The sequence below is a fragment of the Oncorhynchus clarkii genome, chromosome 16 (genome assembly GCF_045791955.1).
Source record: "Oncorhynchus clarkii lewisi isolate Uvic-CL-2024 chromosome 16, UVic_Ocla_1.0, whole genome shotgun sequence".
NCBI lineage: Eukaryota > Metazoa > Chordata > Actinopteri > Salmoniformes > Salmonidae > Oncorhynchus > Oncorhynchus clarkii.
The window spans coordinates 7,002,733-7,029,655 of NC_092162.1; the positions used below are offsets into that span (position 1 = coordinate 7,002,733).

General features: G+C 42.6%; 1 protein-coding gene across 1 annotated transcript in view; it reads left to right on the forward strand.

The window, feature by feature from the left end:
• Positions 1 to 5,171: 5,171 nt before the first annotated feature.
• The window catches only part of LOC139367422 (serine/threonine-protein kinase SBK1-like), a 33,916-nt gene continuing 12,164 nt past the window's right edge, over positions 5,172 to 26,923 (forward strand). Inside the window, exon 1 of the mRNA XM_071105629.1 lies at positions 5,172 to 5,371. The gene's annotated coding sequence lies outside the window, so the exon portion shown is untranslated. The remainder of the gene's footprint in view (positions 5,372 to 26,923) is intronic.

The following is a 26,923-nucleotide window of genomic DNA, read 5'->3' on the forward strand; positions in this document are numbered from 1 at the left end:
CCCAAGTCCTATAACAGACTATGGGAAGTGCACAGTACTACATAGAGCCATGACTACATGGAACTCTATTCCACTTCAAGTAACTGATGAAAGCAGTAAAATTTGATTTAAAAAACAGATTAAAAAAACACCTTATGGAACAGTGGTGACTGTGAAGCAACACAAACATAGTTGCACACACACACACACACACACACACACACACACACACACACACACACACACACACACACACACACACACACACACACACACACACACACACACACACACACACACACACACAATAACATGTGCACTATACACACACATACACATGGATTTAGAACTGTACATATGTGGTGGAGTAGGGGCCTAAGGGCACATAGTGTGTTGTAACATCTGTGAATGTGGTGTAATGTTTTAAAAAAATGGTACAAACTGCCTTAATTTTGCTGCTGATTTTTGTAACTGCTGATTTTGCTGGACTCCAGGAAGAGTAGCTGCTACCTGGGTTGCCTTGGTGTGTTTGACCAAATACAATGCTATTTCTCTGTAAACAAATGAACAACAGAATTCCAGCATGCTTATAGAGAAGGGCACTCAACATGTACTGCACTGACACAAATGACTGATGATTGGTTAAAATAAATTGATAATAAGAAGATTTTGGGAGCTGTACTGTTAGATGTGCAGCCTTGGATATTATTGACCATAACCTGTTGTTTAAAACACATATATGTTATGGCTTTTCAACCTTTGCCATGTCGTAGATTCAGAGCCATATCTTATCTAATAGAACTTAAAGGATTTTCTTAAATGGAAGCGTCTCGAATGTCAAACATGTAAAGTGTGGTGTACTGCAGGGCAGCTCTAGAGGCTCTCTACTCTTTTCTATTTTTACCATTGACCTGCCACTGGCATTAAACAAAGCATGCACGTCCATGTATGCTGATGATTCAACCATATACACATCAGCAACCACAGCTAATGAAGTCACTGAAACCCTTAACAAAGAGTTGCAGTCTGTTTTGGAATGGGTGGGCAGTAATAAACTGGTCCTGAACATCTCTAAAACTAAGAGCATTGTATTTTGCACAAATCATTCCCTCAGTTCTAGACCTCAGCTGAATCTGGTAATGAATGGTGTGGTTGTTGAACAAGTTGAGGAGATTGTAAACTGTCATGGTCAAAACATATAGATTCAATGGTTGTAAAGAAGGGGAGAGGTCTGTCAGGAAGAAAGAGATGCTCTGCCTTTTTGACACCACACTCATAAAAAGCAAGTTCTGCAGGCTCTAGTTTTGTTTAATCTTGATTATTGTCCAGTCGTGTGGTCCAGTGCTGCAAGGAAAGACCTAGTTAAGCTGCAGCTGGCCCAGAACAGAGCGGCACATTTTGCTCTTAATTGTAATCCGGGGGCTGATATATGCATGCCAGTTTCTCTTGGCTAAGAGGAGAGACTGAGTGCATCACTTCTTCTTTTTATAAGAAACATTAATGTGTTGAAAATCCCAAATTGTTTGCATAGTCAACTTACACACAGCTCTGACACACTTATCCCACCAGACATGCCATCAGGGGTCTTTTCACAGTCTCCAAATCCAGAACAAATTCAAGAAAGCGTACAGTATTATTTAGAGCCCTAATTGCATGAAACTTCCTTCCATCTCATATTGCTAAAATGAACAGAAAATCTGGTTTAAAAAAACAGATAAAGCAACACCACGCGGCACAACGCCTCTCCCCCATTTGACCTAGATAGTTTGTGTGTATGCCAATGATATGTAGGCATTGATATGTAGGCTGCGTGTGCCAATAAAAAATTGTATGTAGTTCTGTCTTTGAGCTGTTCTTGTCTATTGATGTTCTTTATTATGTTTCATGTTTTGTGTTGAACCCCAAGAAGAGTATCTGCTGCTTTTGCAACAGCTAATGGGGATCCTAATAAAATTCCTAATGTATTGTGGATGTACCAATACTGTATAGATTATGTATTGTTCCTATAATATATAGATGCTGTAATGTACTAAATCAAATCAATTTTTATTTGTCACATGCGCCGAATACAAGTATAGTAGACCTCACAGTGAAATGCTTACTTACAAGCCCTTAACCAACAACGCAGTTTGAAGAAAATAACAACAACAAAAGTAAGAGATAAGAATAACAAATTATTAGAAAAAGACAGTAAATAACAAACAATAGCAGAGCTATATACAGGGGGTACCGGCAAATAGTCTGGGTTGTTATTTGCAAATAGTCTGGGTTGTTATTTGCAAATAGTCTGGGTTGTTATTTGCAAATAGTCTGGGTTGTTATTTGCAAATAGTCTGGGTTGTTATTTGCAAATAGTCTGGGTTGTTATTTGCAAATAGTCTGGGTTGTTATTTGCAAATAGTCTGGGTTGTTATTTGCAAATAGTCTGGGTTGTTATTTGCAAATAGTCTGGGTAGTTATTTGCAAATAGTCTGGGTAGTTATTTGCAAATAGTCTGGGTAGTTATTTGATTAGCAGTTCAGGAGTATTATGGCTTGGTGGTAGAAGCTGGTTAGAAGCCTCTTGGACCGAGACTTGGCGCTCCGGTACCGCTTGACGGGCGGTTGCAGAGAGAACAGTCTATGACTAGGGTGGCTGGAGTCTTTGGCAATTTTCAGGGCCTTCCTCTGACACCACCTGGTATAGAGGTCCTGGATGGCAGGAAGCTTGGCCCCGGTGATGTACTGGGCCGTATGCACTACCCTCTGTAGTGCCTTGCGGTCTAAGGCCGAGCAGTTGCCATACCAGGCAGTAATGCAACCCGTCAGGATGCTCTCGATGGTGCAGCTGTAAAACCTTTTGAGGATCTGAGGACCTCTGCCAAATCTTTTCAGTCTCCTGAGGGGGAATAGGTTTTGTCGTGCCCTCTTCACAACTGGCTTGGTGTGCATGGACCATGTTAGTGTGTTGGTGATGTGGACGCCAAGGAACGTGAAGCTCTCAACCTGCTGCACTGCAGCCCCGTCGATAAGAACAGTGTGCGATTTAGGTGCTATTTATAATTTTTTAAATACAAATTACACATTAAATAGTCTAACAATGAGGAAAAAAGTTGTATGCTAGAGGATAAATTCAGCCACTATTTATTGTTGAACTCAGGTTTTGTCTGGCTAATAGCTTACACAAATGGGCTGATCTATTAAGGGTACATTAAATTAGGTCTAAATCAAATTAAATCAAACTTGAGACTCTGGTCTCCTGAAGTCCTCCTTTTTTGCGTCCAAATGTTTTTACCACGGCTTGTAGGTCCAGGTTGCGGGCCAAACTGTTTTCTATACTGAGTATTGCAAACACATACAGTCTTACCTGAAACATTGTGCATTATACTGTATGCCCATTGCACTGCAGACAATTTAAACTTAGTATTGAATGATGCATGCCAAGATATACCAGAGATAAAGGACTGTTGATATTGCAACTACACAACTCAAACGCTTGTTCACCAGTTTGAACGAAAATCACAAACCGCTTTTTTTGTTCAAGCCCACAAGAACTGTTGTTCGCTAAAAATATGATAATCTGTTTGCATCTGCAAATGTTTGGCCTGTCCAGTATCCAGACGACCTGTCCTAGAGCTTCCTATACAGTTAATTTCTTTCCGTAACGTGTTGAAGCCGGACAATTAAGGAGAATGAGAGGCTCAATTCGTTTTTGAAGCACTCCGGCTGTCCAGTTTCCCTGACGTCGGTAATCAAGCTGTTTCTACCATCCCTGTAACTGTTGTTTCTGCGGATATCGTTTTCTAAACTAAAACTCATAAAGAACAACATTAGTCTCTCGGTCTGATATGAGCTTTTAGACACCGGAGTAAGCTCCACTCATTGCACTGGCATGGTTGTGGCCTTGACCACAGCATTTGCTCGCTGATATCCCCCTTATACTTTCATTACTCCTTTTCAAGGCCTGAGGCACTTTTTCGGTCACATTCTTGAAGCCCACGAAAGAAACACGTAGCTTCCTAGTACATATGGAAATTGAAAAGGTGAATGAATTAATAACTTTTTGGAAGGTTACTGTCAAAATGATTTATGACATTTAAAAAGAAATAGACATCAATGACAGGTGCTTGGGCCCGCAGAGCTATTGGGCCTGCAAGGGTGTCTGGTATGCCAGTTATGATCTCATACACAATTTTAGGCCCAGCCTTTGGGAACTTTGGGAACTTTGGGAACTTTTAGGCCCAGCCTTTGCAAAAAGAATAGACTTTGGACGAGGCAGGTGTACCTGCAACCACAACACTTCAACAGCATTAAATCCTCTCTAAGCATTACAGGGATATGGCTCTGAACATATACGGCAACACCTCCCCCATAGGCAATCCGTCTCTTCCCCAGATGTTATATCCTTGTATTGCTACTGCTGTATCATCAAAGGAATGCTCTAAGTGAGTCTCAGAGATGGCCAATATACTGTATGAACGTTATGTGATTTTAGCAAGTTATTGATTTCATTAACCTTATTTACATATATTAATATGAGCATTTTATTTTTATTTCGCTTTTTTCATACCTCACAGCGACAGTTTAGTGCACCCGGTACGATAGTCTAAAGTTGAATAGTCGCTCTCGTTTCCTTCTTCTGCAGTGATCTGTAAGTACTGGCAAGGTGATAGCAAAGTTCTACTCTAGTGGATGACGTCCTGTCCCTGTATCAGCCTGAACTAAGATGATGGTGCCCCCTTCATGTAACAACGGGTGTAGTGGCAAAGCTGGCATTGCTCGAAACAGTACCAATGGTGATGCTGATCATAGCGTTAATAATAGTTTGTCCTAGTCCTAGGCTACTATAAAAATACCTATTACTAATTTTGAGATATAGCCCATCACTTTCCACGACTTGAATCCCTGTCATGCCATAGCCCTCACAGTCCCTCCCAATACCTTCAACAGTCAACCAATAAATTCCCTTCTCATTCCTCCCTTTCCCTTTCCCGGTTGTCTCTAATCTGTACGGAGACAGCGAGGACGGTCGCTCCGGTCCTGGCGTGAAGGCAGGGTGCGCTTCTAGGCTTCTACCGATTCTCCACTGCTATTGGTTGAGGCGGAAAAGGGGCTGGAGCTTTGATTCCCCGTCTCTCCTCTCAGATCCTCTCATCCAGGAGCGATGCGGAGACAATAGGACTGGAACTAAAGAAGCCTGCGAAAGGGCTAGCGGTCGGCCGAACAAGGAGCATTTACCGCTAGACCAGGTGTCAATAGCACAATAAGGAGAATTTGAATGCCGACGGCAAAGATATATTTTTACATCAAACCGTAAAGCTATGCGCCACTGTCATCCTCACGATTTGTTATTTTTTTTTATCTGTCTTGACTTGGCTGACTTCAGAGCCCTTGCATGTTGGACGGATTGAATGGTGAGTAGCCGATTGCAGAATGAGCAGTGACTGATATTGAATGGTCTAAGTCTAAACAATGAAGAATTATCCGCTGCTGCTGCCGACTGGGTTATGCGCATTTGCCTGGCAGGAGATGCGACTGCTGCTTTCAAGGCTACCGCTGCTAGGCTACTGCTGCAAGGTGTCTGTCATTTGAATCAATCCAGTAGCATTTGCATTTATGTTCAGATTATTGTGTGCATTGACGCCCTGTGACCCGGATGCAATGTCTACTGATTTATATTATGGGCCTGGGTAAATGTGTTCCGGGATCATGCCAGGGCTGTGTAGTGAATAGCTTAATTCAGTATAGCCGATTATTTCTATATATTTTGCCAATATTCACAATGGTTATCTTGATCTGTTGTAGGTTATAGACCAACACTAATGTATGGAAATTAATTCCTTCTCCCAAGTGTTTTCTCTCTCTCCTCGTTCTCTCGCTCTCTCTTTCTCTCTCTCTCACACACACACGCAAGCACGCACACACGCGCACTGAAAGCAATGATGTGATGCTATGTATTGGCCATTGAGGGGATTTGAAGCCACCGGACGTCCGTATTGGCACTGCCCAGTAGGAGAAATCCTCCATAGGAATTAATGGAATTCTCTAGTATTTCAATTAAATGTTTCAAGGACAAAATTACATGTATTTAAATATGTTTTCGTTGTGGTGGGGACAGTAACATTAGTAAAATTATACTTTAAGGAAAATGTTTTTATATGTGTTCATTTTCAATGTTTATTCAAATTTTATTGGTCACATACACATGGTTAGCAGATGTTAATGTGAGTGTAGCGAAATGCTTGTGCTTCTAGTTCTGACAGTGCAGTAATATCTAAAAAGTAATCTAACAAATTCACAACAACTACCTAATAAACACAAATCTAAAAGGGATGGAATAAGAACATGTACATATAAATATATGGATGAGCGATGGTACAGAACGGCATTGGCAAGATGCAGTAGATGGTATAGAGTACAGTATATACATATGAGATGAGTAATGTAGGGTATGTAGACATTATAAAAGTAGCGTTATTTAAAGCGACTAGTGATACATGTATTATGTAAAGATGCAGTAGATGGTATAGAGTACAGTATATACATATGAGATGAGTAATGTAGGATATGTAAACATTATATAAAGTAGCGTTTTTTAAAGCGACTAGTGATACCTTTATTAAATCCATCTATTAAATGTATTAAAGTGGCCAGAGATTTGAGTCTGCATGTTGGCAGCAGCCACTCTATGTTAGTGGTGGCTGTTTAACAGTGTGATGGCCTTGAGATAGAAGCTGTTTTTCAGTCTCTCGGTCCCAGCTTTGATGCACCTGCACTGACCTCGCCTTCTGGATGACAGCGGGGTGAACAGGCAGTGGCTCAGGTGGTTGTTGTCCTTGATGATCTTTTTGACCTTCCTGTGACATCGGGTGGTGTAGGTGTCCTGGAGGGCAGGTAGTTTGTCCCCGGTGATGCGTTGTGCAGACCTCACTACCCTCTGGAGAGCCTTACGGTTGTGGGCGGAGCAGTTGCCGTACCAGGCGGTGATACAGCCCAACAGGGCTCTCGATTGTGCATCTGTAGAAGTTTACGAGTGTTTTAGGTGACAAGCCAAATTTCTTCAGCCTCCTGAGGTTGAAGAGGCCTCATATGGACTGTTTTCCAGTCTCTATTTCCCCCTCTGACTCATAAGCTCTCTCTCACTCTTTCTCTGCCTCATCAGCTCTCTCTCTATTTCCCCCTCTGCCTTGTCAGCTCTCCCTATTTCCCCCTCTGACACATCAGCTCTCTCCCTCTCTATTTTCCCTTCTGGCTCATCATCTCTCTCTCTCTCTCTCTCTCTCTCTCTCTCTCTCTCTCTCTCTCTCTCTATTTCCCCTCTGCCTCATCAGCTCTCTCTCTCTCTATTTGCCCCTCTTCCTCATCTCTCTCTCTCTCTATATATATATTTTCCCCTCTGACTCATCAGCTCTCTCTCTATTTCCCCCTCTGCCTCATCAGCTCTCTCTCTATTTTCCCCTCTGCCTCATCAGCTCTCTCTCTCTATTTCCACCTCTGACTCGTAAGCTCTCTCTCTCGCTCTCTTTCTATTTACCCCTCTGTCTCATCATCTCTCTCTCTGTTGGTCACTTGCAGGTGTCGAGGACAGAGCATTCAGAACCATACAGTAGATATAGGCTCTATAACTAATAGGGACACCAGCATTGCCGCGTCTGGCCAGGTTGAGGCAGTTGCCGCGGGCTGCCAAGGCGCTCAGGGTCGGTCCGTCAAGCTGTCATAAACAAACCAATCAGATCCAACCTCCGTGTCAGGGCCAGAGGGTAAGGGCAGCGTGAGGACCGAGTCGTAGGCCTGGGCTACAGCTGCACTGTGCAGAGCTCAATGTGATGCAAATGCTGCATCCATAGAAATGATAATGCCTGATATAATATGGGTGTCCTTTACACGGACCAATATGTTCTGTAGCTGGCCTCTAGCGGACACAGAGCTACACTGATTGATCCAACCGCCGGGGTGAATGGGATAGGCTGCAGCTGTACTGTGTCAGGAGAAAGTGAAACAGTGGAAATTGAACATGTCACTCACCCACTGACTGGCTGACCGCTGGGAGGGAGTTGATTGAAGTCATCATGACATTGAAATTGAACTGTCTCTCTTGATATTTGAAGGACATAGCTCCAGAGACAGTCCAATGAATATGATATCCTCCAGAGATGGTGGACAGAAAATTATCCAATGTTCAATTTAACACCGAGTGCTACAACTGCACTATGTAACTTTTTTGTTCAACCCAACCAAATTCACATAGAAAATATGTGTTTTAGATCTGTCATTCTCAATGAAAGCAAGTCTAAGAAGCGGTAGATCTGTTCTATGTGCTCTATTTCTATGCTTCCCGTTTTACTTTTACTTTTCGTACACCAGCTTCAAACAGCTGAAAACATAATATGTTTGTTTATGGAACAGATATTTCACAGCGGTTTAGATAGGTACAATGACTCTGTACACTATACTTGCTTGTTTTGTGTCATTCGCATATTTCCCAGCATGCTCTATTACAGATACAGTTTAAGAATTGTTTGTTTCATTATCTATGTTTTTGCATGTACATTGATGAATTGATCTTATGCTTCTCCAATATAAATGACATACATTTTCTAAACGAACCATTGCTGAAATGGTTGTTCCAGTTTAGATGGTCTAGAGAGTCTCCTTTTTCAGTCTTTTTAACTCTGGCAGTCATTCTGATTGCAGGTTGCAGTCCTGAAGTTGGGTTTCCCCAGTTTGGCTGGATTTCAATCGAAATTATACATCACTTTGTAAATCAGCATAATGTGATAGGTTGCATAAATTACCCAATATGTTGGATTGTTTGGATTACCCTGACATGGGTTAATTTGAAAATCAATTGGGATTGTATTCACTTTCATGCTAGGTTGACCAAGCAGCTGGTTGTTTTTTAACGCTATCCATAGATTATTTTCAGGAGGTGTGGTTTGTTAGTGGCTTGGTTTTTATATTGTTATTTTTGGCCACCCGTGAGAATGTTAATCCTGTTGATCATGTTAAGTTTGTACACTGCAATGTTATATTGTCCTTGAATATTAATGCAAATTACATATTTTAATATGATAATTTTAACATATTGCAACAAAGTGGTTACTATCCCATTTGTGGTATCACATTGGAATCTTCACACATTTTTATGGAACTAAAACATTTCTATAAGCTTAATTAAAGCTATAAAAGTGTTAGTGTTTGACCATAATATGCGACAATAATTCAAAAGAACAGATTAACCGTAATGACATTTACTCTCACGGGTTGCCATAAAGGACTGAAAGCCACACTCCTACTAAGCCAAGCCTCTACTGGTTCATATCTCAATAACCCAGCATCAACAAACCAACCTTGCTCTTTTTAAAAAACAACCCAACTAAGTGACCCAATGCCTGCAACCCAGCAGTTGGGTCAGCTAAGCAACCCAGTATATTTTAGTGTAAGCCCTCAAAATAAGGACTATGAAATACATATTGTATTGTACTAAAGGTCCTAAACAATCATTCTGAAAAGTACTTTTTCTCTCATGGCTAACTACCAGGAAGTTTGAAAAGACAGGCTGAGTGGGCGGGGAGCTAATATTCATGAGCTCACCTTGACTGACAGCTCTTTGAAACGCCTATGTTAAGCAACTCGGATGCAGTGAGCAGTGTTGTTGTAAAATCATCTCAAGCACATTTGGTGATAAACAAAGCAACTCAAACAACATTGAAATTGCATCAATGATATAACGTGTTCTTCTACCGTATATATTTCCTTTGGCATGTCTCTTGTGATGCAGTTCACAGCAGCACTGATGGATGTAATGATTTGACAACTGCGTCAGAGTTTTGAACGGCCCTTTCCACCCTTTTGCTCCATGCTGGCTGAAGACCTAGTTAACCAGGAACTAGCTAACACCAGACACAGATGAAGACCTAGCTAGCCAGTAACTATCCTACACCAGACACAGCGGAAGACCTAGCTGGAGAGTAACTAGCTAACACCAGACACAGATGAAGACCTAGCTAGCCAGGAACTAGCTAACACCAGACACATGAAGACCTAGCTAGCCAGGAACTAGCTAACACCAGACACATGAAGACCTAGCTAGCCAGTAACTAGCTAACACCAGACACAGATGAAGACCTAGCTAGCCAGTAACTAGCTAACACCAGACACAGATGAAGACCTAGCTAGACAGTAACTAGCTAACACCAGACACAGATGCAGACCTAGCTAGACAGTAACTAGCTAACACCAGACACAGATGAAGACCTAGCTAGCCAGTAACTAGCTAACACCAGACACAGATGAAGACCTAGCTAGACAGTAACTAGCTAACACCAGACACAGATGCAGACCTAGCTAGACAGTAACTAGCTAACACCAGACACAGATGAAGACCTAGCTAGCCAGTAACTAGCTAACACTAGACACAGATGAAGACCTAGCTAGCCAGAAACTAGCTAACAGCAGACAGAGATGAAGACCTAGCTAGCCAGACTCTATATGTTTTGACAATAATAGTTTACTATCTAAGGTAACACCAAGTAATTTAGTCTCCTCAACTTGTTCAACAGACACACCATTCATCACCAGATTCAGCTGAGGTCTAGAACTTAGGGAATGATTTGGACCAAATACAATGCTCTTAGTTTTAGAGATGTTCAGGACCAGTTTATTACTGGCCACTGGCCACCCTGATGTGTGTATGGTTGAATCATCAGCATACATGGACAGACATGCTTTGTTTAATGCCAGTGGCAGGTCATTGGTATGAGTTGAAAAGAGTAGAGGGCCTAGGGAGCTGCCCTGTGGTACACCACACTTTACATGTTTGATATTAGAGAAGCTTCCATTAAAAAAAAACTTTGGGGGGACAAAATGGCACCGTAGAGAGGACACTGTGTTTCAGCGAGCTCCCGTGGCATTCGTAAATGTATATTTTTACATTAATCTCCAAGCTTAAAAAAGTGGCAGAATTGGCTAAATAAGTTATCCTACAATGAGTCTTGACGGCTATTTCTCAAAAATCTCAGACAACATGCCCAACAGAACTACTAAGAACTCGACCAAAACCACCATCCCTGTAGATGTGCAGGAGGAGCTAGCTAATGTTAGCGAAGCTAAAACCATTGTGGATCCAGGCACAATGGACCTGGTGATTCACAAGATGACTGATAACATTACTAAAGTGATCAATGTTAAGATAAGAACGGTCTTGGAAGCAATAGCAGGCCATTCAGCTGAACTACAGAGGGTTGTGAAATGTGTTGAGGAGGCAGAAGGAAGAATTGCTACAGTGGAAACTTCAATTACATCTATGGACACTAAGATAAAATCACTTGAGAAACAGGTGTGCGAAATGGCGGAGCACATTGACGACTTGGATAATCGAGGACGCCGATGCAATATTCGTGTTGTGGGACACCCGGAAAATTCTGAAGGGACACGTTCAGTACATTTTTTTGAGGAATGGATCCCTGGCTACCTACAAATGGACACTAAGGCTGGTCGTGTGAAGCTGGACAGAGCCCATCGCTCTCAAGCACCGGTACCCGGTCCCAATCAGCGCCCACGGCCAGTGGCTATAAAGTCCCACAACTTCACGGACAAGCAGCCCGTCATGGATGCGGCTAGAAACATCGGCTCTGAAGGTAGTCAACGTAAAAGTCCTAAGGTCTCATTCTTCAATGATTATTCCACGGCGGTTGTACGAAGACGCAAAGCGTTTGATGAGGCTCGACTCAGGAGAATGAAGATGGGCTACGCACTGCTGTACCCGGCCACATTGAAGATTTATGGTCAACGGATCGCCTAAAAAACTCTACACACCCGAAGAGGCTGCTGCGTTTATTGACTCTCTCGGGTAAATAACTTTAAGCTGCACCTCCGCAGCATTGGATAACTTTTTAATTTTAATTGTAATCTGATCATGAAACAGTGGTGTGAGTCCTCACGTGCTCCGGTTATGTAATATTTGTATCTTTATTATTTTTCTTGCTAAAGTAACTGCCTCTATAACTCAGGCTGAGATATGTGTGAATCCATGTTGGTGCCCAGGCTTGGTTTTAGGTGGAAGAGCCTCAATCTTCTTCTATTGATTTTCATTTCCATATATATATAAAGGATGAGGCTATGGAGCGGCGATGCAGACTTAAGAGTCTACATTGGAGAGTTGAAATCCCCTGCATGTTAGCTAGTGGGAAAACCCCCTTTTGGATGTTTACATGTTTCATTTTCGGGTTTAGTATAGTTCGAGTTCAGGGTTCATATCGTTTGTTTATGTTTAGTGAGATAGAGGAGAGTTCAACACATGGAAAAAGGTACCACCCCACTTTTACAGTAGGATCCAGTCTGGATATTGAATGCTCAAGATACAATGGCAGGTAACGGACTGCGTGTATGTACATGGAACATTAGAGGGAGCCATAACCCCATTAAAAGGAAGAAGGTAGTGTCTTTAAAAAAATATAAAAAAATATTGATATCACCCTGTTGCAAGAAACTCATTTGGATGATAAGGAGCATCTGAAATTACAACAAGGGGGGTTTGGTCAAGTGTTTTTCTCATCATTTACATCCAGAAGTAGAGGTGTAGCAATTCTTGTGAAAAATAACCTACCACTTAAGGTCTTGAATTGTGTGAAAGATAAATTTGGTCGCTTTGTTATAATTAATGGTACTTTACAAGGGCAGAACATTTCCATAATGAATATGTACTTCCCCCTCTGCCCACCTCCCTGATTTCCTCACTAAGGTATTTCTAGACTTTTCAGAATTAAACTCAGACACTGCAGTGGTTGGAGGAGATTTTAATTGTTTGTTGAACCCCCTTATTGATAAGTTTCCCAGCGGTATAGCTTCACTCTCTCCTCAAGCTAAGTCACTTAAAGCTATTTGTGATGATCTGGGGTATGTTGATGTCTGAAGAACCTTTCATCCCTCCAACAGAGTGTTCACTTTTTTCTCTGCACCTCATGGATGTCAGACTAGAATAGATGACTTTCTTATGCCCAGGACATCTTTGCAGTCTGTTTTATCCGCTAGGATAGGAAGCATAGTCATATCTGATCATGCGGAGGTGATCCTGGACATAAAACTCAACGGGGCATTCAATCGGTCAAGACATTGGAGGTTGAATACAACCATTCTTAAAGACCATACATTCACATCATATTTTATTACAGAGTTTAAAGCATTTTTCTCTAACTCTCAATCAACAGATAACCCCTCGCTCCTTTGGGAAACCTGTAAAGCGTACGCCAGGGATCTGATTATGTTATACACAGCCACTAAGAGACGGAAAAAGCGTGAAAAGCAAAAAACTTTAGAGTGTGAATTAGGAACTAAAGAGAAGGACTACATTAAAACTCCCACTCCTGCCCTATTAAAGGAAATATCAGTCATTAGATCAACGTTGGACTCTCTCCTAACACAGGACGCTGAAAAGAAAATGAGATTTGTCAGGCAAAAGCTATATGAACACGGCGATAAGCCAGGAAAGTATTTGGCATACCTAGCTAAAAAGAGAGCTGACTCTCAGTCAATTGCTACTATTACTGATTCTGATGGCAATCATTTATATGATAAGACATTTTATGCAAACCTTTATGCCTCATAACTGCCAAATGATGCACCCAAATTAATGGAGAACTTATTTTCTAAGATTGAGCTCCCTACTATCTCCGAAGAACAGAGGTCTCTCCTTAATGCCTCTATTACAGAGGAAGAGATAATGTTCGCAATTAAGAATTATTAAGAAAAATGGTAAGATCCCAGGACCAGACGGGTTTTGTAGTGAGTTCTATAAAGAGTTCCATGGCCTGATCCTTGAGCCATTGCGTGATATGTTTAACCACTCATTTTCAAATGACCAGCTCCCTCAAATGCTGAGAGAAGCCAACATATCACTTATTCTCAAAAAGGGAAAATGTCCAGTCTTGTTCCTCATACAGACCAATTTCCCTTCTGAATGTAGATAGAAAATTGCTTTCTAAAATTCGAGCCACAAGATTAGAGGACTCACTGCCACTAATTGTGAAAGGAGACCAAACTGGCTTCATTAAGGGCCGTAAGTTATGCAACAATGTCAGGCGGCTTCTTAATGTAATTCAAGCCTACCAACAAAGTGCTATGGATGGTCTTGTGCTCTCCCTAGATGCTGAGAAAGCATTTGATCGTGTGGAGTGGTCTTACCTATTCTTTGCTCTAAATAAATTTGGTCATCTATAAAATGGGTGAAAGTTTTATATGATGATCCTCAGGCTGCTGTCCTGACTAATGGGCTAAGGTCAAATATCTTCTCTATATACAGAGGTACCAGACAGGGCTGTCCTTTGTCCCCTCTCCTATTTGCACTCGTTATGGAACCACTGGCCGAGGCCATCGCCTGCTATACAGGGGCTGCTGATTGGTGAGGTTCACCATAAAATAAGCTTGTATGCTGATTATGTCCTGATAATCATCTCTAGTCCCGAGACTTCAATTACATCTCTTAATAATATTATTGAATTATTCAGCGAATTCTCAGGCTACAAGATTAACTTAACCTTTCTGATCTCCCCATCCCGGATCCGGGATCGTGAATACAGACTCAAGCTCATTACCATAACGCAACGTTAACTATTCATGAAAATCGCAAATGAAATGAAATAAATATGCTAGCTCTCAAGCTTAGCCTTTTGTTAACAACACTGTCATCTCAGATTTTCAAAATATGCTTCTCAACCATTGCAAAACAAGCATTTGTGTAACAGTATTGATGGCTAACGTAGCATTTAGCATTAGCATTCAGCTGGCAACATTTACACAAAAAAACAGAAAAGCATTCAAATAAAATAATTTACCTTTGAAGAACTTCAGATGTTTTCAATGAGGAGACTCTCAGATAGCAAATGTTCAGTTTTTCCTGAAAGATTATTTGTTTAGGACAAATCGCTCCGTTTTCTGCGTCACGTTTAGCTATGAAAAAACCCATGTATCCAGGATTGTGTAAATCTATCAGCAAGCTCATTAGCATAACACAACGTTAACTATTTATGAAAATCGCAAATGAAATGAAATAAATATGCCATCTCTCAAGCTTAGCCTTTTGTAAACAACACTGTCATCTCAGATTTTCAAAATATGCTTCTCAACCATAGGAAAACAATCATTTGTGTAAAAGTAGCTAGCTAGCGTTAGCATTTCGCGTTAGCATTTAGTGTTAGCATTAGCGTTAGCATCCAGCACGCAACATTAACAAAAACATAAAAGCCTTCAAATAAAATCATTTACCTTTGAAGAACTTCTGATGTTTTCAATGAGGATACTCTCAGTTAGATAGCAGATGCTCAGTTTTTCCAAAAAGATTCCTTGTGTATTAGAAATAGCTCCGTTTTATACATCACATTTGGCTACCAAAAAAAATCCGAAAATTCAGTCCTCAAAACGCGAACTTTTTTCCAAATTAACTTCATAATATCGACTGAAAACATGGCAAACGTTGTTTAGAATCAATCATCAAGGTGTTTTTCACATATCTCTTCATTGATACATCGTTCTTGGACACATGCTTTCTCCCCTGAATCAAATGGTAAAGTAGAAGCAGCTGGCAATTGCGCACCGAATTCGACGCAGGACACCAGGCGGACACTTGGAAAATGTAGTCTCTTATGGTCAATCTTCCAATGATATGCCTACAAATACGTCACAATGCTGCTAAGACCTTGGGCGAACGACAGAAAGTGTAGGCTCATTCGTTGCGCAATCACAGCCATATAAGGAGAGAATGGAAAACAGAGCTTCAGAAATTCTGCTAATTCCTGGGTGATGCATCATCTTGGTTTCGCCTGTAGAATGAGTTCTGGGGCACTTACAGACAAAATCTTTGCAGATTCTGAAACTTCAGAGTGTTTTCTTTCCAAAACTGAAGAACTCAAGAATATGCATAGTCGAGCATCTTTTCGTGACAAAATATCGCGCTTAAAACGGGAACGTTTTTTATCCAAAAATGAAATAGCGCCCCTAGAGCTCTAACAGGTTAACTAAATCAGAGGCTATGCCACTTGGTAACCTTCATTCTGTACCTAATACTTCTCCCACTTCCCTTTTAAATGGTCTCCCTCAGGTTTTATGTATCTGGGTACATTTGTAACTCCTAAATTCCAGCAAATGTACAAAGCCAATTTTGTTCCCTTGTTTGATGCAATAAGACAGGATCTGGAGCGCTGGAACTCTCTCCCGATTTCTTGGTTGGGTAGAATATCCCTCTTGAAAATGAACATTTTACCTAGACTACTTTACCCAATCCAAATGATCCCAGTATTACTCTCCAATAAGGTAATCAAGGATGTAAATGGATGGCTAAGTTCCTTTATATGGAGTAAACGCAAGCCAAGACTTAAGATGGCAATATTGCAGCTGCCAAGTTCTTTGGGCAGTTTGGACCTGCCCAATATCAGGTGTGCCCACCTATGTTATATTTCTGACTGGATCACAAACGATGACTCCTCTATTTGGTTAGACATTGAGACTTCTCTTTCAAAATACCCCTTACAGGATCTTTTATTTTTCAGAAGTTTCAAGTCTGTAGAAGATCACTGCAATAATCCCGTTACACATAACACACTCAAAGTATGGAGGTCAGTTCAACGCTTCCTGGGAAGGTCCAAACTAACCTCTGCTCTTACCCCAATTCTTAACAACCCAGATTTTGGTCCAGGATTGCTGGATGCTGGCTTTAACTTTTGGCTTAATAAGGGCATACGCAGACTAAATGACTTATTTGCTAAGATCTTATTGTCATTTGAGCAGATGGTCGAGAAATATCCCAAAGCAGGACTTTTTCCGCTTCCTACAAGTAAGACATTATATTCTGAAGAGCACCACCTTAATAGGTAACCCTGATATGTCTGTCATTGAAAGAATGCTTTTTTTCCCCACAAAGGAAAATGTCTGTAAGTCTGTTTTATGATGCTTTAAGGTCCTTTTCTGCTGTCAACACACAGAGGGTGAAACAAGTGTGGGAGAAATAATTGTCTGTTACTATTGACGAAGAGATGTGGGAGGACATTTTGAGATATGCAAAAACAATATCTATATGTAATTGCACTAGAGCAATCCAATTAAGAATAATACACAGATTGCATATATCCCCAAATCGCAGACATGCTTTTAGCCCCACTTCCTTTTCTCCTCAGTGTCTTAAATGCAAAACTGATACAGGCACCCTAACACATTGTTTATGGTCATGTACCAAAATACAAAGATACTGGTCTGGTGTTCTGCAAGAAATTGAAAAGATCCTAGGGGTTGATCTAGAATTGGACTCAGTTTCTTTACTGTTGGGTCTCCCTAGTAGGCATGTTACTTCTGTGGGTAAGAGGAGGCTTTACAACATCCTTACCTTCGCAGCGAGGAAAAACATCCTTTTACAGTGATAAGGTTCCTTCTATTAAAGATTGACATAAGATACTATTTGAATGGGTGCCTCTGGAATATCTGACATGTACATTGCATTCTAAAACAGATCAGTTCTACAAAGTATGGGAACCTTATCTAAATTACCTAGAACCTGAGGTATCAGCTATTATGCTGCAAGGATTCTCTTAGAATGATGGGGATCTATGTATTTCAGAACTACACTGTACGTTCCATGTGTGGAACCTAACCTCTTGGTTTAAACTGAGGTTTTTTGTTTAATTTCTGTTTGTAAGTTTGTTTAAAATGTATGTATTGAGAAACGCAATGATGGGGATGGGGTGAGAGAAGCACCGAGCGGGAAGAGGAAAATGGTGTATGTATGAACAGTGTATGTACAGTGGGGGAAAAAAGTATTTAGTCAGCCACCAATTGTGCAAGTTCTCCCACTTAAAAAGATGAGAGAGGCCTGTAATTTTCATCATAGGTACACTTCAACTATGACAGACAAAATAAGAAGAAGAAAATCCAGAAAATCACATTGTAGGATTTTTAATGAATTTATTTGCAAATTATGGTGGAAAATAAGTATTTGGTCAATAACAAAAGTTTATCTCAATACTTTGTTATATACCCTTTGTTGGCAATGACAGAGGTCAAACATTTTATGTAAGTCTTCACAAGGTTTTCACACACTGTTGCTGGTATTTTGGCCCATTCCTCCATGTAGATCTCCTCTAGAGCAGTGATGTTTTGGGGCTGTTGCAGGGAAACACGGACTTTCAACTCCCTTCAAAGATTTTCTATGGGGTTGAGATCTGGAGACTGGCTAGGCCACTCCAGGAACTTGAAATACTTCTTACGAAGCCACTCCTTCGTTGCCCGGGCGGTGTGTTTGGGATCATTGTCATGCTGAAAGACCCAGCCACGTTTCATCTTCAATGCCCTTGCTGATGGAAGGAGGTTTTCACTCAAAATCTCACGATACATGGCCCCGTTCATTCTTTCCTTTACACGGATCAGTCATCCTGTTCCCTTTGCAGAAAAACAGCCCCAAAGCCTGATGTTTCCACCCCCATGCTTCACAGTAGGTATGGTGTTCTTTGGATGCATCTCAGCATTCTTTGTCCTCCAAACACGACAAGTTGAGTTTTTACCAAAAAGTTATATTTCGGTTTCGTCTGACCCAATCTTCTTCTGGATCATCCAAATGCTCTCTAGCAAACTTCAGAGAAAGCTACGATATGGCTCTGACTCTACGATATGGCTCTGAATCTACGACAATCTACGACATGGCTCGGAATCTACGATATGGCTCTGAATCTACGACAATCTACGATATTGCTCTGAATCTACGATATGGCTGTGAATCTACGATATGGCTCTGAATCTACGATATGGCTCTGAATCTACGATATGGCTCTGAATCTACGATATGGCTGTGAATCTACGACATGGCTCTGAATCTACGATATGGCTCTGAATCTACGACAATCTACGATATTGCTCTGAATCTACGATATGGCTGTGAATCTACGATATGGCTCTGAATCTACGATATGGCTCTGAATCTACGACATGGCTCTGAATCTACGATATGGCTGTGAATCTACGATATGGCTCTGAATCTACGATATGGCTCTGAATCTACAATATGGCTCTGAATCTACAATATGGCTCTGAATCTACGATATGGCTCTGAATCTACGACATGGCTCTGAATCTACGACATGGCTGTGAATCTACGATATGGCTCTGAATCTACAATATTGCTCTGAATCTACGATATTGCTCTGAATCTACGATATGGCTCTGAATCTACGATATGGCTCTGAATCTACGATATGGCTGTGAATCTACGATATGGCTCTGAATCTACAATATGGCTCTGAATCTACGATATTGCTCTGAATCTACGATATTGCTCTGAATCTACGATATGGCTCTGAATCTACAATTTGGCTCTGAATCTACGATATGGCTCTGAATCTACGACATGGCTCTGAATTTACGACATGGCTGTGAATCTACGATATGGCTCTGAATCTATGATATTGCTCTGAATCTACGATATTGCTCTGAATCTACGATATGGCTCTGAATCTACGATATGGCTCTGAATCTACGATATTGCTCTGAATCTACGATATGCTCTGAATCTACGATATGGCTCTGAATCTACGATATGGCTCTGAATCTACGATATGGCTCTGAATCTACGATATGGCTCTGAATCTACGATATGGCTCTGAATCTACGATATGGCAGAGTTTGAAAAGCCATAACACATACGTTCTTTTCAACAACAGGTTATGGTCAATAATATCAAAGGCTGCACTGAAATCTAACAGTACAGCTCCCACAATCTTATTATCAATTTCTTTCAACCAATCATCAATCATTTGTGTCAGTGCAGTACATATTGAGTGCCCTTATCTATAAGCATACTGAAAGTCTGTTATTAATTTGTTTACAGAGTAATAGCATTGTATTTGGTCAACCCCAACAGTTTGCTAAGAGATGGCAGTAAGCTTATAGGTCTGCTGTTAGAACCAGTAAAGTTTGCGTTACCACTCTTGGGTAGCAGAATGACTTTGGCTTCCCTCCAGGCCTGAGGACAAAGACTTTCCTCTAGGCTCAGATTAAAGATATGACAGATAGGAGTGGTTATAAAGTCAGCTACCATCTTCAGTAACTTTCCATCTAAGTTGTCAATAAAGTTTTTCAATTCATCATCAATCTATGGAGCCTTAACAGTTGTAACAGTATGTTTTTTAACAGGCATGTTTATCAATAATTGGAAGAAGCAATTTCATCAATTTCAGTGTCTGGAGGCTTGACAGCTCTGGGTGGCACTTGACAGCTTTGGCTGGTTATTGGCTGAGCACCCAGGAAGTGTTGTATGAGGCAGGAAGTCTGGCATTAGCCCATCTGTCTGTCTGCGGCATCATTAAAATGATTACTGGCAGTTTTGGTTTCTACAGCAATGCCATGATAACAACAACAGTATTTTGTATGTCCACTGCACCAAAGGGGCTTTACCCCCCACCTCCCTCTTCAATCTCTCTCTCTCCTACTCTCGGGAACTGGACGGCACACTGCCAATTTCCAGATTGCTGTTATGCAACAGCCAAGCCAAACCTGACATGTCTCAGTTAGCTGAGGCAAGCACACAGAAACACAATGTTATTCGTCCAACGTTATAACAACCTCAGCAAGAGTACTGCTCTGCTCTGTTGCTGCTGATCTAGTTAAGCCAATAGCTCTCTAGAGTGTTACGTAAGCAGCTGTTAGAAACTAAATTAAATATGTCTTTTATTGGATTGATAAGCGGTAATCATTTTTCCAGTCCACCGTAATAAATGAAATCCATCAGAATTGAAGATTAAATATGCATTCAAAAGACTGGAGAGAGAAAGACAGTTTGTCATGGACAACCCTTCTGGAGAGACAGGCAGTTTGTATTGGACAACCCTTCTGGAGAGACATACAGTCTGTATCGGACAACCCTTCTGGAGAGACAGACAGTTTGTCGTGGACAACTCTTCTGGAGAGACAGACAGTTTGTATTGGACAACCCTTCTGGAGAGACAGACAGTTTGTATTGGACAACCCTTCTGGAGAGACAGACCGTTTGTATTGGACAACCCTTCTGGAGAGAGACAGACAGGCTGTATTGGACAACCCTTCTGGAGAGACAGACAGTTTGTCATGGGCAACCCTTCTGGAGAGACAGACAGTCTATAGTGGACAACCCTTCTGGAGAGACAGACAGTCTGTAGTGGACAACCCTTCTGGAGAGACAGACAGTCTGTATTGGACAACCCTTCTGGAGAGAGACAGACAGTCTGTATTGGACAACCCTTCTGGAGAGAGACAGACAGTCTGTATTGGACAACCCTCCTGGAGAGACAGACAGTTTGTATTGGACAACCCTTCTGGAGAGACAGACCGTTTGTATTGGACAACCCTTCTGGAGAGACAGACAGTCTGTATTGGACAACCCTTCTGGAGAGACAGACAGTTTGCAGTGGACAACCCTTCTGGAGAGACAGACAGTCTGTATTGGACAACCCTTCTGGAGAGACAGACCGTTTGTATTGGACAACCCTTCTGGAGAGAGACAGACAGGCTGTATTGGACAACCCTTCTGGAGAGATAGACAGACTGTATCGGACAACCCTTCTGGAGAAAGACAGACAGTCTGTATTGGACAACCCTTCTGGAGAGACAGACAGTTTGTATTGGACAACCCTCTTCTGGAGAGACAGACAGTTTGTGGAGAGACAGACAGTTTGTTGGACAACCCTTCTGGAGAGACAGACAGTCTGTTTGTATTGGACAACCCTTCTGGAGAGACAGACAGTCTGTATTGGACAACCCTTCTGGAGAGACAGACAGTTTGTAGTGGACAACCCTTCTGGAGAGACAGACAGTCTGTATTGGACAACCCTTCTGGAGAGACAGACAGTCTGTAGTGGACAACCCTTCTGGAGAGAGACAGACAGTTTGTAGTGGACAACCCTTCTGGAGAGACAGACAGTTTGTTGGACAAACCTTCTGGAGAGACAGACAGTTTGTTGTAGACAACCCTTCTGGAGAGACAGACAGTTCTGATATTGGACAACCCTTCTGGAGAGACAGACAGTCTGTAGTGGACAACCCTTCTGGAGAGAGACAGACAGTTTGTAGTGGACAACCCTTCTGGAGAGACAGACAGTTTGTCTGGATGGACAAACCTTCTGGAGAGACAGACAGTTTGTTGTAGTTTATATTGGACAACAGTTTGTATTGGACAACCCTTCTGGAGAGACAGACAGTGGAGAGACAGACAGTCTGTATTGGACAACCCTTCTATTGGACAACCCTTCTGGAGAGACAGATAGATTGGACAACCATTCACCCTTCTGGAGAGACTGTATCGGACAACCCTTCTGGAGAAAGACAGACAGTCTGTATTGGACAACCCTTCTGGAGAGACAGACAGTTTGTATTGGACAACCCTCCTGGAGAGACAGACAGTTTGTATTGGACAACCCTTCTGGAGAGACAGACAGTTTGTATTGGACAACCCTTCTGGAGAGACAGACAGTCTGTATTGGACAACCCTTCTGGAGAGACAGACAGTTTGTAGTGGACATCCCTTCTGGAGAGACAGACAGTCTGTATTGGACAACCCTTCTGGAGAGACAGACAGTTTGTATTGGACAACCCTTCTGGATAGAGACAGACAGGCTGTATTGGACAACCCTTCTGGAGAGACAGACAGTTTGTCGTGGACAACTCTTCTGGAGAGACAGACAGTTTGTATTGGACAACCCTTCTGGAGAGACAGACAGTTTGTATTGGACAACCCTTCTGGAGAGACAGACCGTTTGTATTGGACAACCCTTCTGGAGAGAGACAGACAGTCTGTATTGGACAACCCTTCTGGAGAGAGACAGACAGTCTGTAGTGGACAACCCTTCTGGAGAGAGACAGACAGTTTGTAGTGGACAACCCTTCTGGAGAGACAGACAGTTTGTCGTGGACAAACCTTCTGGAGAGACAGACAGTTTGTTGTAGACAACCCTTCTGGAGAGACAGACAGTTTCTATTGGACAACCCTTCTGGAGAGATAGACAGACTGTATCGGACAACCCTTCTGGAGAAAGACAGACAGTCTGTATTGGACAACCCTTCTGGAGAGACAGACAGTTTGTATTGGACAACCCTCCTGGAGAGACAGACAGTTTGTATTGGACAACCCTTCTGGAGAGACAGACAGTTTGTATTGGACAACCCTTCTGGAGAGACAGACAGTCTGTATTGGACAACCCTTCTGGAGAGACAGACTGTTTGTATTGGACAACCCTTCTGGAGAGAGACAGACAGGCTGTATTGGACAACCCTTCTGGAGAGATAGACAGACTGTATCGGACAACCCTTCTGGAGAAAGACAGACAGTCTGTATTGGACAACCCTTCTGGAGAGACAGACCGTTTGTATTGGACAACCCTTCTGGAGAGAGACAGACAGGCTGTATTGGACAACCCTTCTGGAGAGACAGACAGTTTGTCGTGGGCAACCCTTCTGGAGAGACAGACAGTCTATAGTGGACAACCCTTCTGGAGAGACAGACAGTCTGTAGTGGACAACCCTTCTGGAGAGACAGACAGTCTGTATTGGACAACCCTTCTGGAGAGAGACAGACAGTCTGTATTGGACAACCCTTCTGGAGAGAGACAGACAGTCTGTATTGGACAACCCTCCTGGAGAGACAGACAGTTTGTATTGGACAACCCTTCTGGAGAGACAGACAGTTTGTATTGGACAACCCTTCTGGAGAGACAGACCGTCTGTTTTGGACAACCCTTCTGGAGAGACAGACAGACCGTTTGTATTGGACAACCCTTCTGGAGAGAGACAGACAGGCTGTATTGGACAACCCTTCTGGAGAGATAGACAGACTGTATCGGACAACCCTTCTGGAGAAAGACAGACAGTCTGTATTGGACAACCCTTCTGGAGAGACAGACAGTTTGTATTGGACAACCCTCCTGGAGAGACAGACAGTTTGTATTGGACAATCCTTCTGGAGAGACAGACAGTTTGTATTGGACAACCCTTCTGGAGAGACAGACAGTCTGTATTGGACAACCCTTCTGGAGAGACAGACAGTTTGTAGTGGACAACCCTTTGTAGTGGACAACCCTTCTGGAGAGACAGACAGTCTGTATTGGACAACCCTTCTGGAGAGACAGACAGTTTGTATTGGACAACCCTTCTGGAGAGAGACAGACAGGCTGTATTGGACAACCCTTCTGGAGAGACAGACAGTTTGTATTGGACAACCCTTCTGGAGAGACAGACAGTTTGTATTGGACAACCCTTCTGGAGAGACAGACAGTCTGTATTGGACAACCCTTCTGGAGAGACAGACAGTTTGTAGTGGACAACCCTTCTGGAGAGACAGACCGTTTGTATTGGACAACCCTTCTGGAGAGAGACAGACAGGCTGTATTGGACAACCCTTCTGGAGAGATAGACAGACTGTATCGGACAACCCTTCTGGAGAAAGACAGACAGTCTGTATTGGACAACCCTTCTGGAGAGACAGACAGTTTGTATTGGACAACCCTCCTGGAGAGACAGACAGTTTGTATTGGACAACCCTTCTGGAGAGACAGACAGTTTGTATTGGACAACCCTTCTGGAGAGACAGACAGTCTGTATTGGACAACCCTTCTGGAGAGACAGACAGTTTGTAGTGGACAACCCTTCTGGAGAGACAGACAGTCTGTATTGGACAACCCTTCTGGAGAGACAGACAGTTTGTATTGGACAACCCTTCTGGAGAGACAGACAGAGACAGACAGGCTGTATTGGACAACCCTTCTGGAGAGACAGACAGTTTGTCGTGGACAACTCTTCTGGAGAGACAGACAGTTTGTATTGGACAACCCTTCTGGAGAGACAGACAGTCTGTGTGGACAACCCTTCTGGAGAGACAGACAGTTTGTCTTGGACAACCTTCTGGAGAGACAGACAGTTTGTATTGGACAACCCTTCTGGAGAGACAGACAGTTTGTATTGGACAACCCTTCTTGAGAGACAGACAGTATTGGACAACTGGAGAGACAGACAGTTTTTGTATTGGACAACCCTTGGACAACCCTTCTGGAGAGAGACAGACAGTCTGTAGTGGACAACCCTTCTGGACAGAGACAGACAGTTTGTGGAGAGACAGACAGTGGACAACCCTTCTGGAGAGACAGACAGTTTGTCGTGGACAAACCTTCTGGAGAGACAGACAGTTTGTTGTAGACAACCCTTCTGGAGAGACAGACAGTTTCTATTGGACAACCCTTCTGGAGAGATAGACAGACTGTATCGGACAACCCTTCTGGAGAAAGACAGACAGTCTGTATTGGACAACCCTTCTGGAGAGACAGACAGTTTGTATTGGACAACCCTCCTGGAGAGACAGACAGTTTGTATTGGACAACCCTTCTGGAGAGACAGACAGTTTGTATTGGACAACCCTTCTGGAGAGACAGACAGTCTGTATTGGACAACCCTTCTGGAGAGACAGACAGTTTGTAGTGGACAACCCTTCTGGAGAGACAGACAGTCTGTAAAGGACAACCCTTCTGGAGAGACAGACCGTTTGTATTGGACAACCCTTCTGGAGAGAGACAGACAGGTTGTATTGGACAACCCTTCTGGAGAGACAGACAGTTTGTCGTGGGCAACCCTTCGGGAGAGACAGACAGTCTATAGTGGACAACCCTTCTGGAGAGACAGACAGTCTGTAGTGGTGGAGAGACAGACAGTTTGTCGTGGACAAACCTTCTGGAGAGACAGACAGTTTGTTGTAGACAACCCTTCTGGAGAGACAGACAGTTTCTATTGGACAATCCTTCTGGAGAGATAGACAGTCTGTAGTGGACAACCCTTCTGGAGAGACAGACAGTTTGTTTGGTCGTGAGACAACTGGACAACCCTTCTGGAGAGACAGACAGTTTGTATTGGACAACCCTTCTGGAGAGACAGACAGTTTGTATTGGACAACCCTTCTGGAGAGACAGACCGTTTGTATTGGACAACCCTTCTGGAGAGAGACAGACAGGCTGTATTGGACAACCCTTCTGGAGAGACAGACAGTTTGTCGTGGGCAACCCTTCTGGAGAGACAGGCAGTCTATAGTGGACAACCCTTCTGGAGAGACAGACAGTCTGTAGTGGACAACCCTTCTGGAGAGACAGACAGTCTGTATTGGACAACCCTTCTGGAGAGAGACAGACAGTCTGTATTGGACTACCCTTCTGGAGAGAGACAGACAGTCTGTAGTGGACAACCCTTCTGGAGAGAGACAGACAGTTTGTAGTGGACAACCCTTCTGGAGAGACAGACAGTTTGTCGTGGACAAACCTTCTGGAGAGACAGACAGTTTGTTGTAGACAACCCTTCTGGAGAGACAGACAGTTTCTATTGGACAACCCTTCTGGAGAGATAGACAGACTGTATCGGACAACCCTTCTGGAGAAAGACAGACAGTCTGTATTGGACAACCCTTCTGGAGAGACAGACAGTTTGTATTGGACAACCCTCCTGGAGAGACAGACAGTTTGTATTGGACAACCCTTCTGGAGAGACAGACAGTTTGTATTGGACAACCCTTCTGGAGAGACAGACAGTCTGTATTGGACAACCCTTCTGGAGAGACAGACAGTTTGTAGTGGACAACCCTTCTGGAGAGACAGACAGTTTGTATTGGACAACCCTTCTGGATAGAGACAGACAGGCTGTATTGGACAACCCTTCTGGAGAGACAGACAGTTTGTATTGGACAACCCTTCTGGAGAGACAGACAGTTTGTCGTGGAAAACTCTTCTGGAGAGACAGACAGTTTGTATTGGACAACCCTTCTGGAGAGACAGACAGTTTGTATTGGACAACACTTCTGGAGAGACAGACCGTTTGTATTGGACAACCCTTCTGGAGAGAGACAGACAGTCTGTATTGGACAACCCTTCTGGAGAGAGACAGACAGTTTGTAGTGGACAACCCTTCTGGAGAGACAGACAGTTTGTCGTGGA